The sequence below is a fragment of the Helicoverpa armigera genome, chromosome 13, assembly GCF_030705265.1.
Source record: "Helicoverpa armigera isolate CAAS_96S chromosome 13, ASM3070526v1, whole genome shotgun sequence".
In the NCBI taxonomy this organism is placed as follows: domain Eukaryota; kingdom Metazoa; phylum Arthropoda; class Insecta; order Lepidoptera; family Noctuidae; genus Helicoverpa; species Helicoverpa armigera.
The window spans coordinates 1,460,323-1,480,583 of record NC_087132.1 but is presented as its reverse complement, the minus strand read 5'-3'; the positions used below and the strand labels follow the sequence as shown (position 1 = coordinate 1,480,583).

The window sequence follows — 20,261 nt, the reverse complement described above, 5'->3', positions numbered from 1 at the left end:
ATTAGAATGATCGGCATATTGTTACATAAGTATTCGTTCTGGATGTTAACGTTTCTTAGAGCATTGCCAAACTAGTGTGGCTAGTGGGAATTAGGAGTAATTACTTGCACGTGGAAAACATGTTATTTTTACAAACAATCTTGTTCTACCATTTCCCAAACTACCGACTCTATTTTTCGGAAGTTGTATTATATTCATACTTTCTCACCACCAATCCTAAAATAAACATCTGCACACATTTCCTACAAAAATCTAAAATGTAGCCAAAATTCGGTTCGTCAGCTAGTTCAGTCGCATCTCGAAACGGGTTCTTGTACTAAATTTATGTACATACACTAAGGGCCCCTACGCACTGTGCGGTTAGCCGGAGTGCGGTCAGCCGTCCGGATAACCGTAGGAAGCGGTTGCGCTTGCGGTTAGCCGGGTGGCGGATAGCCGCAACTCCAACCGGAAAGTGCGTTTAGAAACCGTAGTAGTTTGCGGTTGGATCGGCTCATTTCCAAGATGGACGTCGAAGATGTCGCAGCTATTTATTATATTTACTCGCGTTATAAAAAGAAACAGAAAAAAAGGTACTGGGTGCATCCTTATTTGCAAACTCGAGATGAAAGCAAGCATTTTGAATTGTTTTTCGAAGAGCTCAAAAAGTATGGAGACAAGTTTTTTGGATATACTAGAATGAGTCTGAAATCGTTTGAAGAACTTTTGAACATATTAAAAACCAATATAACAAAGCAAAATACACAGTTTCGAAATTGCATTAAGCCGGAATTAAAGTTAACATTAGTGCTAAGGTAAGAAAAATAAATTACACTTTGTATGTGGTTAATTTATTATTATTTATGGTTCAAAAGAAAGTGGGTTCACATTTTAATCATTGTCATTATCATTTAAAGAATTAAAAAGTTCCAAGTAAGACGAGTGTTCACTATTTTGAGACTCTTGGCCCGTTGATAATGGTGATTGTACATCCAAGTTTTGCGACGGACTCGCTGCGGACGCTTGAGAATGTGGTCGTCCGAATTCCGACGGATACATAGGCTGACTGTTGGGATTATTTCTCGAATACTGCGTCGTTTGGTATCCACGATAGGAATTGGGCCTTGAAGAACTCCACTGTGTGTTTGCATAGTAATCAGAAAAATGTTGTGCGTCATTAATTACTCTTAAAATATCTAACTTGGTTTGCATTCGTAGGTGATCGGGTATTTTCTTAAAATCCTTTACCAATGACAAGAAAAAAAGGCGATCGTTGTCATCATCCAAATTTTTTTTTTCTAAATTTTTACTTAAAACTCCGACTAACTGTGCACCAATGTGGTCTTCATTATTTCTCTTTCTTTTCTTTGATGCCAATACAGTATTTGATGAAGGATTGTCTTCATCCCGTGTAGTTGTCCCAATATCTTCATTTACTGTAGCATTACCGTCTGTGCGATTAACAGTTACTGTATCTCTTATAAATAAAAGATTATCATAAAATATATAAGATTCCTTTTTTTTCGCTGCAGACCCACTCGGACTTATCCTTGCTTTATGGGTCTTTACAAAAGCGTCGCGAATGTTCCGCCACTTTTTTTGAATATTGAGACCTGCAATAAAGAAAATTTGTTTTAGATATTTGGCAACGGGGTGCTCATTCGCTGAATTGCATTACATATTTAGGATTGGAGTTAGCACAGTCGCCGAAATAGTACGAGAAGTATGTGCCGCGATATGGTTTTGCTTAAAAGAAATATGCCTACCAGAACCAACGGAAGAAAAGTGGCTTCAAATTGCAAATGATTTCTCTAACCGAGCACATTTCCCTCACTGCATTGGGGCTTGTGATGGGAAACATATAAGAATTATAGCACCTAACAATAGTGGATCAATGTGCTTTAATTATAAGAGCTTTCATTCTCTGGTTTTGATGGCAATTTGTGACAGCAGCTTCAAATTTATTTTAATTGATGTTGGAGCATATGGCAGATTCGGTGATTCAGCAATATTTCAAAATTCGAGCTTTTATAAAAAAATGCAGGAGAATCGCTTGAACATCCCTGAACCTGCACCGATTTCAGAATCTAATAGCACTAGTTTTCCCTACGTCTTTGTAGGAGATGAGGCATTTGCCTTAAGTAAAACTATGATGCGCCCATATCCAAGACGCGATTTAAATGTTACAAGAAGAACGTTTAACTATAGGCTTTGCAGAGCTAGACGTTATATTGAATGTACTTTTGGGATACTTGCGAATAAATGGCGGATTTTCCATAGACCCATTAATGTTAATACCGATTTAATTAATGATATTATTAAGTCTGCGTGTATTTTACACAACTTCGTGAGAGACAAAGATGGGTATTCTTTTGAAGACTCATTAAATAATCCACTGACTGAATCAATTGCTCGGGATAGTGTGCAGAAACAATACAACTGCTTTGAGATATCGAGAATTATTTGCAGATTATTTCATGAACGAAGGGAGGGTAATCTGGCAAGATAATTTCATTTAAATATGCTGAGACCTCAGATCAAAGAAATATAGGCAGATAGAACGTGCGCGAACAACAAAGTGACGCCAGATTTTATGTATGTGCGCGGCAGCTATATATTTTGTTCAGTTAAATTGTTCTCAAATATTGTAGTTAAACACAGTAAATTAATAAGCTATTTAATTAATAGGTTTTTAATTTTAAAATATAAACAATTTATTATAACAATCAACATAGGTATTTATTAAAATAACTAGCTTCCGCCCGTGGCTTCGCCCGCGTCGAGTTCGGTTATATCGCGTTTCCAAGAGAACTCTTCAAAAGTCCGGGATAAAAACTATCCTATGTTCTTTCTCAAGGTCAACTCTATCTCTGTACCAAATTTTATAAAAATCAGTTCAGTGGTTTAGACGTGAAAGCGTAACAGACAGACAGATAGTTACTTTCGCATTTATAATATTAGTAGGGATTCAACCCCTATTTCACCCCACACTGGTAAAAAAACTTTCAAAATGAACAAACGATTTTTGTTTCTTATGACGTGATATTTGACGAACTTGTATACTAACTTTCAACCCTTATTTCACCCCTAGCTGGTCGAAATTTCAAAATGCTAGAACAAATGTTTAATGATTTCTTATCAAGTGCTTAAATATAAAATTTCATGGTTTTATCTTTTGAAATTAAGAAAGCCCATACTAACTTTCACCCTCTATTTCAACCCCTTCATCCCTTTTTTTCGAAATAAAAAGTAGCCTATGTTCTGTCTCGGGGTCTAAAGATTGTCTGTACCAAATTTCATCAAAATCGGTTGCGAGGTTTAAGCGGGAAAGCGTAACAGACAGACAGACAGACAGACAGAGTTACTTTCGCATTTATAATATTAGTTTGGATTATTATTTAGTTTAGTCTTAGGAAATTACGAGTAGGTATCTCGCTTTAATTTTAAACTTTAACAGCCTTTGTTTTGCACCAATTTCTTATAATATTGTTGTTTAGCGTCATCATCAGATCCTGACCTGATGACTATGAGATCAACTGGCAACTATGCCGCGTCGAACAAAAAAAGAATCACGTAAATCGGTCTATAAACCTCGGCGTAATCGATGTACATACACAAAAAAAAAACATACCGGCCGACAACCTCCTCATTTTTGGGAAGTCGGTTAAAAATATTCGTCATGAATTTAAATGCAACATCGATGTTTCTTATACACAATACACATTCCCCTAATTCAGGGTAATTTTCCCGTCATAGCTACTGGTATCACAAACGATTTACTGTCAAGGTTTTGTGTTCAAGTGAGCCGAAAATATTTTACGGAAAATAAATACGAAAACAATAATAATAACAAGAGTTATCTGTGGACAGATATCCCATCTTGTTTTCTTAGTTTTGTGAACAACTTTGCAGTGTTTAAACCACAAATTACTAAATAGTTACTACCTACGTAACAGATAAATCACTCCATACAAAAGTCCATACCTACTGTTATAAGCACCTACAAGTTCCCCAACTACCTAAAATTCCTAGCTGCGTTATAAAATGAACCTTAAAAGCTCGAGCGCTTGATTATTAATATTATTATTCCATACTGTCTATATGGTATATTCGAGCACAAGTGCCATACCCCCTGTTACAACTTCGCCGAGTGCTGATACATACCTAAAATTGGTTTCTGCGTAGCGACACGCGTAATGTTCCGAGTCGTCATTACTGATACATACCTAACGATCTCTGATGTTAAAATCATAAAGTAGATAAGTATTAATTTATAAAAAATAGAATTACTAAATAAGTTCATACATATAACATGTTTCTAAATACCCATAATTTTTTCTTACAATAGTCGCATATAAACCAACACAAGTCAAACTAATCCATCAGTTTGTTAGGTAGCTTAAAACCTAATAAAACCAACAGCACAACAGGCCACGAAATAAAAATAATCAATATTGGAGCGCGCGCCGCGTGTGACTGTTGAAAGCCCTGAGCCGCGTGGGGCGACCGGCGGCCCAGCGAGCGGTAGGCATTTATCGCGCGCAAGTACGTCGAGTGACAGAGCGGTACTGTCGCGAGTTTGTATTCGCTTTTGATTTTGTACCTATTTGCTTTGGTGGACACACGCGTGTTCTGAGCGCTCTATCTGCCTATTTCTTTGATCTGAGGCTGAGACAATAAAGAAGATGGATCATCATCACTAAAACAATATTTTCAAATAAACTGATTGGCACTTACCAAGTTCTTTTTTTTTATCCTGTGATAAATCAGCTCCATAAATCTCCACCAACTCTTCCCAAGCTTTTGAACGTAAGTTTTTATCGGAATATTCTGCGGATTTAGTATTCCAGATTGCTGGCCTATTTTGTATCTCGACTATAAATTTTTCGGTATCGAAATCCATTATCAGAATGCGCGAATGTTGGTGAACACGTGTACCGTCAATGGCGGGCAACCGCAAACTAGCTTATCCGCGTAGTGTGTATAGCGACCGTCCGGCTGGCCGCCGGTCGGGCCGCAGCGCTCAGAACGACCGGAGCGGTCGGGCGGCAGCCGCGTCGTAGTGCGAATGAAAACTACATTCTCATACAAACCTTTTGTTGCGGTCAGCCGCACGGCTGACCGCATTCCGGCTAACCGCACAATGCGTAGGGGCCCTAAGATACCGAATAAAATTGTAGGTCAAGACACGCAAATAAATACGGAGAGTGGATGTAAGAAGGATTTGTATAATGTTGAGCAAGGGTCAGAAGACAAGCTGAATCGGGTCACAGGCTTTGCCTTGAGAGGCCACGATGAAAGGTTTTACATACATTAAAACTCTGTAAAGTAAATGTCAATTTGTTTGGAGTTACTCGTGTTTGTTTTGGCGGTTTATGAATTAGGGTTTTTGAGGTGAATGATTATTGGGTACTTGTGGCATTTAGGGTGAGTATATTTTAACCATATTATGTTTTTTACTTATGTTATAATTTGTGATTCAGAAGCTACTCGTTCCCTTTTTACATCACCAAATTTGAGATTGTAAACCAACGACAAATTAACATATGCATCTGAGGATTAACTTTGAAATCTCTCTCACAAACAAAAGAAATTCAGAAATGATTTTTTGTCTCACAGATTATAACGATGCTTTGTTTTGATGTATTCAGTGGCCTTACTCAAAAAATATTACGGATGCAACAAATAAATAATGATGTAAACGACAAAAAGCCTTCGTAAAGACGAAAAAAACTGTATACGACTGTACACGATGGGAACAAAAACACGCTAATGTACGCCGTATTATCATGAATAATAAAAAAAGTACAGTCGAGTATCATAAAGTGATGGTATAGAAGTAATGGGGGGAAAAGCGCCCCCAGAGGCGTAGGGTGAGCTCCCGAAGATTCTGTTGCCAGAATTTTATCTAGATGTACCGAGTTCACAATCTTGACAATGTCGGGAATTGCGATACGACGTACTAACAATTTAATTATGGTGTGTTTGTGTGAATTTGTCGTCGTGCAAAAAAAAAAGAAAACAAAAAGAAGCAGGTTACATATTTTTAAGTAGCTTTTTAGTTTCATATTAGGTATGAATTGACACGATATCAATTACATCATTTATAGACAACGTATTTCAAAATTCAAGTAAGTATAGCGTATCCAGTAATTCTTAACCGTACTCTCTAGGGTCGTAAGTAAATTCAATCTGTGGGCTACACTCCCAAATCGCCTGAACACTCCGAAGCTCGTATTAGGCTCCCGTATAAATCTAATTTGGATATATTTTCTTACATTTCAAAAGTTTTCACGTTGGAAATGAAAAGATGGAGTGTGTCAACGTGGTGTCATCGGGAAAACTTTGGAGTATCTGAGAAACAAATGGGTTTGCTTTTGTTTTTGATGTTAGAAAGTTTTTTTTTTATGTGACTGTACTCTTATAGTTTATTTTTCATTGTTAAGGTGTGTTAGTAGCTTGCAGCTTGCTTCTAATAGGATTAAAAACATATACAGTTTTTATTTGGTTTCAGAGATGAGTACAACTTTTCTTTGCTTATTTTTTTTTGTTGTGTTGTGTAATTTTTACTTCATCTGGAAGTCGGTTAAGCAATAATTAACCTCAAATTGCTTTTCAGTCAAAATTATTGTTTCAAATGTACTCGTATGTCTACCCAACATCTAGGTAGCTGTTAATTAGTATAGACACAACAATTGCTAATTATGTACAAAGCTAATCATTACAAGTAATTATTGTAGCGTGATATGAGGTGGCGCGAGAGACCAAGAACGGTGCAAACGCAATTAATATAATTAGGCCTGTTTGGTCTGCAAGGAAACCTTAAACCTAGACAATATTATGTATTGTGTGTTCCCGGTATTATGGCGTTTAGTGTACTAATTGGCTCTGTGGTGGTTAAGCTCTATGCCTGAATCTGTCTTTTGTTGGATTATTGGCTAGTTAGTAGATTGTCCGTTATTATGGACAATTGTATCTAATTTAGAACCTGCTATTGATCTTTGACAAAGACTTATAAGTGAATAGGCATAGTCGCTTTTATTCATACTTTGAGTAAGGATAGTTGCATGATTACTGAACTTTAAAACAACACTGAAGGGTATGGTTTATTTTTATATCAAGTTATTTATAAGCATAAAATATAATGTTACAAAATGACTGTGTAACAAATTAATAACCCTCTCACCAACAATCACAGACAGTTGCCCCCAAAATTCACAAGAATCCATAGCATCCATTAAGCATCGATTTTCCCCGGAAGGCAGGCATAATGTGGTGCTCATATGTAGCTACAATACATCTTGCTTTGTCCCATTCAATGTGTAGACGACCAAACGACGCTAGCATACTGATGTGTTACTTTTAAAATTTATTGCTGCAACTCCTTGCTGGGGGGATGTCGATAGTTTTCTTGGTTATGTCATCGATATTAATTTTTGAAAAATAATTGAGATATTAATATAATGCAAGTGTATATAAAAGATTAGGTCCAGATGAACTTATTTTGTTTTATGTGAAACAAAGTAGCATTTTCAATATATTTTCAGAATCTGAGGGCACGGCAGTGCCCCAGCCAAGACTCGAGCAAAGCGGGCACGGCCGTACTATCTTTTCTCGAAGCGTTTCGCGGCTTTTTCAGCCCCCTGTAACTTCCATATGATCAAAGCTATGAGTTTAGGTTTTCGATGACCAAGAGTAAGTATTAGAACAAGCTCAGTCTCAAAATTACAAGACATTTGAATAAATAGTTTACGAGTTATGAGCGATCAAAGTTACACCATTTTGTCACTGACTCACTCACTGACCGATCATCAAAAGTCTAAGGTACTTCTAGCAAACTTAGAACCTTCAAATTTGGCACCAAGATAGGTTACTAGCTACATATAAAGGGAAAATTATAAAAACCTTGAAACTTAATAAAAAAATAGGAAACAAATTTATATTTGCAGTTTTTCAAGAACATTGTGTATGAATTTTGACTGCATTGATAACTTTGTTATTTATTTATGTACAAAATGGTACTATTTGTTTTATTGTTACGTAGTGTGGTATATTGTTATTATGTATTAAATATACATACATATGAATAAAAAAGCTATAATAGGTTAAAATGAAATGAACAATGATAAAATCTTTCATATTAATGCAGTGCGATACATACTGCATGCTCGCTCGATAGATGGCGTTGTCCTGGTCTAAATCGCGCTATGGTTTCGTTACATAGCTTAGTATAAGTAGTACTTAAAAAAATAATCAAATAATTACATGTGATAGCGCCATCTACCTCTGAAATAAATCTCTTTTGTTCTAAAAGATATTTGATTCAAAAATTCGACAATTTCGAAAATTATTAGTTTATTTTAAAAAAATGTTGTTTACGTGCTAACTAGGTGTACATATTTAGTTTGTTATATATTTAGTTAGTTGCATGTAAGTTAATTTAATTTGTTATATATTAGAGAAGAAAGAGATACTTAGAGAAGAAAGAGACCTACAAAAAATAAATTAGATCCAATCAAAAACATTAAATGTAAAAAAAGCCAATCCTCTACGCAGTTCCTCCACCGTAAAAAGTTTTGAGATCGCATAGAAGCCAAGTCCTGTTCAACTTTAATTGTAATAATAAATCAACATTTTGTGACTATATCAATTAAATAGTTTTGTTCATTTTAAAATAATATTGTCTTGGCCATGAGCACAAGTTAAAAGTCGCTCCTTGTAATAATGTGTAAATACCATTGAATTGATAAATTCTATATGGACATGATTTTACGATTGGACTGATTGATTATGCACTGAAGAACTTAGACAAGGACTTAAAAGACTTAGAATTTGAGATCACCATGGACTAAACATCCGCCATAGTACATGTGCAGTTCAGTGATGGATGATACTGACTGTCATTTAGTAACGATTGAATAAACTAAATGTATTTAATTCTGTGATATTAAACTCCATGTTTGACTTTCACCTCTCCAAGATATGCCGTATTATATTTGTAGTTTATTGTGCTCATGGCCAAGTCAATATTATTGTAATGTGAACAAAACTATTTAATTGATATAGTCACAAAATGTTGATTTATTATTACAATTAAAGTTGAACAGGACTTGGCTTCTATGCGATCTCAAAACTTTTTACGGTGGAGGAACTGCGTAGAGGATTGGCTTTTTTTACATTTAATGTTTTTGATTGGATAAACTATATTTGAACTATATTGTAATACTTAAAAAAACTTTTAAGTTTTAACATGAAAATATCTACCTTTTATGCACGGGTATGCTCTGTTACATATAGTATTGTAACACAAGTGTTGGGTATTTCAATTGAACAAAAATAATGTATTTATCATTCTCCAAATCGCAATCACAATGGCACCCATTTTTCATCGACTATCGACAAAGATATCGCATCAATACAAACACTATCCGACTCGACGGTGAATAAGAAGTAATGAGTTTTCTTTTACATCGCACCTGACTTCTGGCATCGCAGACGCCTCGTAGACTACGCTAAACAGGATTAAAACCTTTTTTATTTCTTTATTTCCACTATTGCTTTAACTCTATTCAGTGTTGTAGGTTTGGAGTTCGAATGGTTCTTTTTTCTTTTGATTAACGTAAAATAAAAATATAAAAAAGGAATTTTCACTGATAGTAAACGAGGCATGGCAATCATTCTATATTCAAAAATTTAAGTCTCCATTTTTGTCAGCTGTTAATATTTTTTATTATTTCCTAGTTCCTTTTTTAAATCGTAAAGATTTAAAAACAAAAGATATTCATGTTCTCACTTGTCGATAGTAAATTGTTTAAGTTGAATAGCGTTCCATTTTCAAATATCTTAATTCCACAGCCCTATGCGAACTCATAGACAACTTTATAGTAGTCTATGCGTCAGAAGAGTTGCAGTCACGAGCTGGTTCAATACTCCCATACGTTACCTACTTAGTGTTGATAATTTAAAAATTCTCCGAGTTATCTCGACTAAACGCGAGCAACGCCTTCGTGAGCTGTCCTCAGGGACTTAAATTATGAGAGCCTAGCGATTAACACAGCTGTTTTACAATGGTATTACTAACTAAATGTAATTTATCTTTGTCATTTATGTGCAAGATGGTATACCGTTAAAATTCTTTCATTCTATTTAGTTGAAAAATTTGAAAGCTGTTGATAAACTTCATTTCAATGAGAGAGATGAAGTGTTGCATTATCATTGAAGAATGAACTACTTTATTGACTAAAGCTGAAATAAAATTAAGCCAACTATAACATCAAGAAAGAACAAATTAAATTACAAAGAAACAAATCAGAATTCACACAGTACACTACAATGAAACTTTATAGAGGGGTTAATCCTAGCCATATCGTTTGTAACTTGCAGTCGATGTCGCAGCCGCGCCGCGGCGACACCGCACGACAACATGCCATTTGTAAACTATTTGTATGCGGGCGAGTGTGCCGCCCTCACTTTTCTTACTTCCCAGTGACGAGCGACCGGCAACGCTACTATCTTACCACGCTTTCCAACTACAACAACTCACAAATTTAACACCAACTTCTAAAACACAGTGTCTTCATACAAACCCAAGCTACGAACACTGTGTCTCTTAACTCCGCTGTTGGAAAAGCTTAGTTTATTCAGTCACATTGGTATTTATGTGCCGTTCGGATATCGCGTGCATGCTCGCTGAATTAAATTTTGTTCGTGCGATGTTCTCGCTCGTTCGCCTCATACGTTGATTGAAAGGTATTTACGTACGTGAGCGCTCCTTTGCAATGATCTATTTGTCTGCTGCTACTGAAATTTCGCTTGAAATTGATTTGTTTGAAATTCCATGGAAATAAATAATATTGGTATTGCGAGCTGCATCGGGATTGATATTTGAATTTCTGGAATATATCCCGGATGGAACGTTGTGTGAGTCATTGTGTTAGTCCATGCAAACAATGTTTAACAACTCGGATAACAGGCCATATTATCTAACTGAAAATTCGGTATTTAAGAGCGTGTACGTCAACCGCGCGCCATTTGGCCTAAAATGGTACTTTTCAAACCACTGTTTCTCAGTAACTACTTATCCTATAACTATGTTATTTTTTAATAACGCAAGGTAATTTCACTGTCTATATAGTTAATTGAACATAAATTTCAATTTGTGTAGTTTAAATACTTAAAATATATCTCAGTGGCGTGCACTTGGAGAGGCCTATGTCCAGCAGTGGACTGCGATAGGCTGATGATGATGATGATGAAATACTTAAAACCCCTATAACGTAACGGATGTTTTATAAAATTCCCTTTCAGCGTCTATTTCGAAGCTTAAATTCATGTGAAAACAGTGGCAAATCTAATCATATTTATTTTTTTACTCATAGACGAAATCCCCATGCCTATAGTTAGTTGAAAACATTTTTTGATTTAGGTCTCTATCTTTCAGAAAAAAATATTTTAACAATGTGAAAAATTGTGAATTTCAAATGCTTTTTTTACCTATCTATCTTACTTAATTATATATAACAATTATTTACTATAGTAATATAACTCTTTCTTTAAAACATAAACTTTATATTATAATTTAATCTCTCGTTTTTATTTTTTTATAAATTATTTAAAAACTACTATAAAACGCTGCACGCGAGTCAACTCAAACCAGACCGCCGCAAGGCTTCACAGAGAGAGGACGTGTCGCTCCGTCACATCGCGTAGGGTGAATAACCTCTGCCGTGGATACCGAGAATACAGTACATTTCAAGCGCGACCAACAAATCTTGATACATTACTATTTTATTTAAAGCTCAATTTTGAAGCATATTTTTTTTATCGATTGAGTTGAAATTTTGTTTGAATGTTCAGTTTTAATGACAATGTATGATTCTATATCCAATATGGCGGTATACCCAAGATGGAGAAAAAAATGATTTTAATGCATTCCTACGATATGGGTATCAAATGAAAGGGCTTGCTATGAATAACTCGAAAAAAAATGTGTCGCGAGTCTAAATCCAATATGGCGGACTCCTTAGGCTAGAAATCACTTATTGCAGATGTCTGTTACCAATCGAGCTATATTTTTTTTTTTCATTTTGGATGTACCCAAATTTTGACTTTTGATCTCGAATAACTTTTGAAGCATATAGGATAGATAACTTAAAACTTTATTTGCAATGGTAAACCCAAGCTCTTCACCAATGTTTGGCTTTCCGGCAATTGTTGTTATTTGACCACAATTTTTCGGTCTGGATGGACTGGACCATTCATATAAAAAATCAATTTTTCAAATCGGTCCAGGCGTCTTTGAGAAATCGAGAACAATCAAATTGAGAACAATCACAAAACAATCTAATTGAAACCTCCTCCTTTCTTTTTTTGAAATCGGTTAAAATACAGAAACTCTTAACATTGTCATTAATCATCAGTCGACTATTTAGTACTGTTGAAAATTGTATGTAATATACAGAAAGTCCTCAAAACCAAGGTTTTCATAGGTGCCCGATTTTTTTGCAAAAGAGTGTAAGTATTAACGACTTATTTTCATGCTTTTATATTTTAGACATCCATAGACTTACACTATTTTCCCGCTATTAACTATTTACTAAATAATATATTTTTTGTTCTACCTATTTCACTCGAAAGGATCAAAATGGTTTGTGTGACTATACGTGAAGTATGATAGGCACGCACACAGCCGCGACGCTAGTCTGCGCGGTTTTTTGCGTTGAATTACCTAAAGTTGACATCGCGCGCCGAGCGTACACGCTCTTAACAGCACTATATATTATGATGACTCCCGACGAACATTGTTACATATAAATAGAACAACAGAACACAATACAATAAATAGAACACAATACAATTCCTGCAGCAAAGATTATTGAACTATGATTTTTTTTTTCGAAACCTAGTGCGCGTGCTATATAATAATTTAATTCTGACGAATTTGAATTAAAATCTTATATTTTCTAAACTCCTTATATTCTACTAAACGAGCAATAACCAAGCTATCACCGCTAAGAAATTGGCAACAATCCGTCAGAGCAGCAATACAGACCGCAACATCGATGCATTTTTATTGCTTAAGCAATAAACCGGAGCGGGTGAGACGAAAACGACAATAGTGCACTTAAGTCTCTCATAAACGGTATATCATATCCACGGAACAATGTTATTTATACTGTGGTATTGCTTAACATATCCTGATTTGAATAGATACGGTTGCAACCCGTGAGGCGGTTTGTATTTTGGATTCAATTTTCTGCAATGGTATTAGTTATGTTATTGAAAATGTTTTTGGAAAGAAATGTGGAGAGCATACTTGATAACAATGACTACGGTTGGTTGCCGAGTCATAGCAGGCAAGAATGATAGGTTGATTGTTATTGTGATAAATTTCATCGTTTTCTAAGCGGTATGTTAGGTAAAATTACAAAAGAAACATACATTTGATTTACCATCAATCCCTATGTATTTTAAATCAAAATTGAACTTTATTTTTCATTGAAAATAAGCTTGTTAAAATACACAGGTATATTTTTGCAAATGTAAGAAAATGTAACAATATGATAGAAAGAAATACAAGAACTAAAAGTATTTTAATATTCTAATGAATGAACTATGCATTTTTTAAGATCAGACAATTTTACCTTTGCATGATTTAAATATTTTCATTTCAACTTTCAAACCCGGAATATTTTTGGGTCACGGCGAACAAACATGGAATCCCGTAGTTTCTATATCATATTTTTTATTGATACAAATAAAATTTTACTATCCTGTTTGTCATGTTGCTAGTGTTGGTTTTGCGCAGTTTTACATACTTTAACGAGTGTACCGAATAGGTCTTGGCATCGGAACTGAAGGATCTATGGTGAACAATGATTAATGGTGTTTTGTTTATGGACTAAAGTTGAGCTGTACCTTTTTAACGTGAAAAAAACTTCCGGGCTTGTTTATAAATAGGAGATATACTTATGGAAACAGACTGTCACATATAGTTTAAAGATGAGCCATGGTATTTGTAACATATACAAGTTTACGCACAATATTGGAACTGTAAAACTGTAAGGTATAGATACGTAGTCCTCACAATATGATAGGCCATATTTCCACCATGAAAGACAGAAGAAAAATATCCGTTTCGGTTGAAGCTCTATTGCATGTACTAAGTGTACCTACATATGTACATGCAGTAATGTAATATGTATTGTACATTTTGTGCACTACTTCAAAACATACACATGCTTACACAATATGAAATACCACTTAACAGAATACCTCCCTCCTACTATCATAACAAAATACTTTAAATATGATTACAGAATTGAATATCGCATTATGGAACCTCATTTCAATTAAGTTCAATTACGATAGAATTCGAATCATTTTTAGTTGGAGGGCTGGAAAATTTAACGTGGTTCTGATCAATGTTTATATTGGGGCTGGCGGAATTCCAGCTGACATTATTACGTTATAATATGGTATATAGTTGGTAGTGGTTATCCATCATAATTAAAAGCCTATTTAAAGTTTGAGTGTATTGTTGTTGTGCGATGAGGTATGCGTGAAAGGATTGTTTGATAATTTTGAGAGGTTGTTCAGTTATGTGTTTTGTAGCTAAAATTGGTAAGTAGATAGGTACGTTTATAGCATAGTTGCTATTTAAGTTTTAGGATGTATCTAGTGATGGATAATAGATCGATAAATCCTTCAAAATGTGATGGCAGTGGTCAACAAAGTAAGGGTGAATACTTGTGTAAATATTCTTTTTCATTTATTTTACAAAATTCACATTTTGATTAACACAAAAGTACGTAATAATAAATATTAAACACAGAATTTAAGAGATCAAAACGATTATTTTAAATCCGTAAAATGTATCGATATTATAATTCCGATTTGAACGCAGCTTCAGGGCTCTCGATAATATGTCATGATGTTATGCGGCCTAAGTAGTAGGTTAATACGGGATTAGCTGGTTAAACCTATTAATTCTCTTAATTAGCTATAGTTTTCAAATATCTAATCGCTTTGTGTCAACACTAATATTATGATGATTACTGGAATAATGGAATTGCATTATTATTGTATTGTGAAATAGATACGTTCATGTTTAGGTAACTATTTGGAAATGTAATAAAGGTCTAGTAACATCTAAACTAACTGTGTATGTGGGGAAATGCATACAAAAGTGATTCCATCTTTGTATGACTGAGCAAGAAATTAAATAGACTTGATGATAATGTAGGTAGTTAAATATCATAATCGTATTCACCTCAAGATCGAAGGAGAGCAGTTCTTGTGACAACACACAATTACTTAGAAATTAAATGTGTCCGTCGGCTTCACAGCTAAGACCAATATTTTACTACTACAAAAACATTGAATTAAGAATGCTTATAAAATGTGTTTTAAAAACGCTTTTCACTCAAAACTTAACCCACGCACCATCATAAGTGATTGCCGATATGTAGAATTGTAGAATATTTTTCGTTGGCAACTTATCCTGATACAAAACGGTTGAAATATATTTTAATAGTCGGATAAACTGTCGCTGTTGTGAACGTTTGCAGATATCATGATTTTGTTCGCTCATGTTTTATTTATTGTGCTTTATTGATTTTTGAGGATGAAAGAGAAAGAGGTTTCTGTGGAAAATGTGTCTGTGTGGATTGAGTTTAGTGTAGTCGGTTTAAGAGGGGACTGCAAGACGGATGAAGGATTTAAAACATAAGGAGGGTATTTTGTTGAGCTTATCAATAAGTTTAACTTATGAATTAATGAATTGATCTAACAAGAACTTTGAAGTTAATAATATGCTAAACTTTTTTCACCTTAGCAAGTGGTCTCACTTCCTTATTCTTTAGATTTTTGTACTTTTTTACTTTCCTTATAAATTATGAGGTTGTTTGCTAATGTTAGATTTATTTAAACCCGTACAAGCTATTCTAAAGTCATTGTTTCTAAGCCAAATATAAAAATGCATATGCGTCTTTATACGCTTCTTACGCATGAAAACACAAGTACCAAGCTATATATTTATTATACCCATGAGATATATGGATATATGTCTTCGTCTAGGCTAAAAGTGCGTCTACCCACGCCAGAGTCTCGCACTATGGTTCTCTACGATTTTATTAGGTACTAACCTCCTTGGAGTCCATAGGAATTCTTTCTGCTCAACCGCGTTTTACGACCAGCAATAAATATACGTACTTGATGCACTACGTTTTTCTTTTAATAGAATTTAATGGGCTTTGGATTTTTTATATGAAATTTCTGTCTCAAAAAAAGGTTATTGGAAAGAGTCTTTTCTTATGGACTTACCTTTTAAGAGAGTATTATATTGTGAAACTATGATAAGAAGACCAAAGCCACATATCCTATATGATGATGAAAATATTAGGTTTACTTATGCATCACTTATAAAAAAAAAATGCTTTTTAGAGTAACAAAATATAATAAATAGGTATAAATCGATACTACACAGATATTTCTATAAATTCTTAGAACTTAGACGTTCTAAGCTAATAATTGAATTGTACTTAGGAATCGGGGTCTAACCATCATATAATAGTCCGGGACAGTTGATTCCAGGGGACGCAGCGAAGTGCACTTGCAGTAACTTGCGCAAATGTTTGCCTAGCTGTAGGGCGCGCAGCTCTGTAGATGGAGATGGGATATTTTCGAATTTTGTTATAGTTTTTGCTGTTGATCTTTTGGCATGCTGTAGAAGGAAATTTTTGGTATGTAGATTATGGTTTCACAACATTTTGATTTCTCAATATTTATCTGATATACACTATTGTCCATCAAGAATAAGACCATCATTCATTAAAAGGAACAATTACAAGTCCCTTACAGATAGTTCCACAGTACCAGGAAGCACAAAACACATAGCTGTTTTAAATAAATATAAAGGAGCCAAGACAATAGTCCAGTGCTTCCCGACATTACAGTACATAGACCAGTACTACAATTTATCGAAGTCATGGCCCCACTAGCACATCAAATGCTTAGAAAGTTGGAGCGCTCGGTGGTCTTACGGTAATCAAACGGAGAGACAGAGCATACAGACTGTGGTCTCTAGCTTGTCTGTATGTCTCTGTGTCTGTATGTTTGTCTGTAGGTTAGTTTGTTTTGTACGCGGCCATTTTAGTGTAGTGTTTGTTGTCTTTTGTTTTAATTTTTAATGTGGTGTTGATTAATATTAATATCTATCATTGAAAAGTAAACAAGTCTGAGAAAGCGTTCCTATTAACATGCATATATTTTTTGTATGCGGCCTGTGTTCATGAACAATAAACAAGCTTATATAATGAAATGCAAAAATACATTTAATTTGTCTCCATGCTATATTACCCTCAAAAGTCCTTCAAAAGAGTTATCTCTCATTTTAATAAAAAATACAGAAAAACAAACACCTAAAATTTTTAAATAAAACCGCACTCAGCATACCACAAAAAAAAACAAAGCAACATACCAAACATCAAAACCGAAAAACAAGACAAAACGCAACTAAACATTATTCGAAATATTTTCCATTCGAAATCACAAACTAAATTCCCAGGTTTTGCATACAGTGAATATCTGGAATGGTGCGGCCGTTTATTGAACGGAATCGAACCGGCGTACCGATGAATCGACAGTAAATTAATAATCATATTACTTTTTCAGTGGGATGCAAATATTTGATGATTGCGCGGTGGCGAGTGGCGAATGTCGATACTGGGGAGCAAGGATCGTGAAATTCGCTGGATATGATTTTTTTTTTGTTTGGCGCAAACTTTTTGGATGTGATTGGGCGTAGTTTTTATTTTTTTTTATTTTCATTTATGGATTATTTTTGTTGTATTTTGATATGCTGCCTTTAGAGGTTTTTGATGAACTATTTGTACATTATTTTTATGATCAATTATGTTCATCGAATTATGATTGAGACTATAAAGACGCTTTGGAATTAACTTAAGATTACTTAAACTATATGCGACATAAAATATGAACAAATGCGGATTAAAAGCCACATGCGTTCTTTTCAGTCAAGTTAATTTAAATTATTCATCAATTGTCATATTTAGGATAAATCTTGTAACTTTTAATGTTTATGACTACGTGTAACATCCAGCAGTATTTCCGTTTACCACTCTTCGTCGTACATTCCGTATTTGTGCAGTATTGTGAGGCATCCGCGATCGGTTTCTGTCGCGGCAACATTTAGTTTGTACAACAGTTGCATATCGTGTAAGAGGATTATTTTATGTTATTTCAGTATTCCTTTCAGTATGTTGTTTCATGAAGAAATGTAGCTAATGTTTTTAATTTGCAATGGTGGCTGAAAACTGTACACAATATCTAAGAATGCACCGAATATTTAATTGATAGTGTAGCTGAAAAAATAATAAAAAATATCTATTCAAAAAATTATCACATATTGTAATTATTGAGCTGAGAAAAAAAATCTAGGTTTCAATTCAAGAATGTGATGGCTCATGGTATGTAGGTACATAAAAATAGTGTTCGTTTTGGTTACTTAAATCGAATAATTTTGTTTCAATGGATCACAGTATAACCGATGCTGGTGCAAACTGTCACAGCCAAAGACAAGAAAACTCACCAACTTTTCAACTACTACTATTACAACAAAACAAATAATCTAACCTAACCATAATTCAAGCTCACGTATCCGGGGTCGGTTAAAAAGATCGCTACCACCGAGGTGTTGGGCCGTGCGAATTGCACTAAATTATTCCCCCGGGCCACGCGGCGAGTTAATGAATTTATAATCAAATTACAACAGTACTCCGGCCGTAAGAAATTTCACAGATAAATCTTTACGGCGTTATCGTTTTATTTGTGGTGGAAGAATGGGTCTGTGGGTTTGCTACTAAGTGCGACTTCTTGAAAGAATAAGATTTGAAAATAGAATTGACATTAGTTTTAAAATTGGCTGAACATTCACACTTGTTTCACAAGCATTTTTTTCATGTATAAAACACTTTTGAACAATGTTTTTAAGGAAAAGGTAGTGCACTCTTTGAGACTTTCAAAATGACCCCAAAGATAGGGAACATTCTAATATTTATTTAGCATATTTATTTTTCAATGTCGAAGAAGCAGACCATTAATATTTTTTTATTTGACGAAGGTGAATTTGAAGAGTGCCTATTCTAAATGCAGCATAACAAAACATAAAATGCAATAACACCCACAAATTTTCATATGCGTGCTCCCAAGTAGTTGTACGCACAACCCAACATCCCGAATTCTCCCCACACAATACATAGAACTCACTAAATCTTGAACTGGAAGTGGCCAAGACGTATAAACGGCACATTATTTATTAATTATCTACTAGGCGAGGAGTGAGCCCTTTCGCGAAAATATTAAGTAAATACACCGCGCTCGGGTTAGGGCCAGAAGAACTGCGATAACGATGTATATCCTTGTTTTTATTGTTCATAGTGAGGGGTTGCGTTAATGTCGATGATATGAGTTTTATGTTAAGGTTTTTTTGCCATAGTAAATGTAAATTATTGGTTCATGTAAGACTTCAGTTACACGGTACACCTAGTTAGACTCATCAGACTGTAAACCAGGTGAGGAGGCTAACTTAGTGAAATTGTGCAATTTTTTTTTTATTAAGTGCAATAAAATAGGAAGCCAGCTCTTATTAACCCTTCCAATTATGTATACCCTATTCAATATTATCGATATTCGGGATTGTTCGATATCGAGAACTGTTAATTTCTATTTTAAATTAAGGAAACAATAGAACACTTCCTATCTATATTTATAAACCCTTTCAGTCGCTGCCTGCGAGGCCACAACAAAGCAAACTGCTGGCTAAAACAAACCATCAGATTGAAATGTTTCGACAAACACTAAACGTGTAATGAGACTGTTCAAGACATCGAACGAACATTTTGTTCCTATCATCTTTTGATGGATTTCGATAGATATCGGTATAAAGTATCGATGTAGTGAAGTGGGCGATAAATTGGTTTGTAGTCGCAAATTGTGTTTAAGTGTTTTATTTAACAGTAAAACATAGAAGCCAGTGGAGTAGACGTACAGTACAAACGCAACGAACGAAATATATAAAAATTAAATGTTGAATTTGGGATATCGAAAATACCAAAACTGCCAACAATATGATAAAGTTTCTTTATGGTACAAAAATCTAAATCTTCACACCAAAACAACGCGACACTAATTTCCAACTATCACATAGTCTCATTCAAAAACTGCTCATCCATAATAAGCTCTCAAACTCAACAAAATAAATC

At 34.6% G+C, this 20,261-nt stretch overlaps 1 protein-coding gene and 1 long non-coding RNA gene across 7 annotated transcripts in view; both read right to left on the bottom strand.

Annotated features, from left to right (window-relative positions):
* Bru3 (bruno 3) overlaps positions 1-20,261 on the bottom strand; it is a 559,287-nt gene that overhangs the window by 232,270 nt on the left and 306,756 nt on the right. The gene's annotated exons all lie outside the window — the stretch shown is intronic.
* LOC135117722 (uncharacterized) lies at positions 814-5,135 on the bottom strand. The gene is made up of 2 exons (XR_010277078.1): positions 4,717-5,135; positions 814-1,592 (listed from the first exon to the last, which is right to left on the bottom strand). It is a non-coding gene; the product is annotated as an uncharacterized LOC135117722 (long non-coding RNA).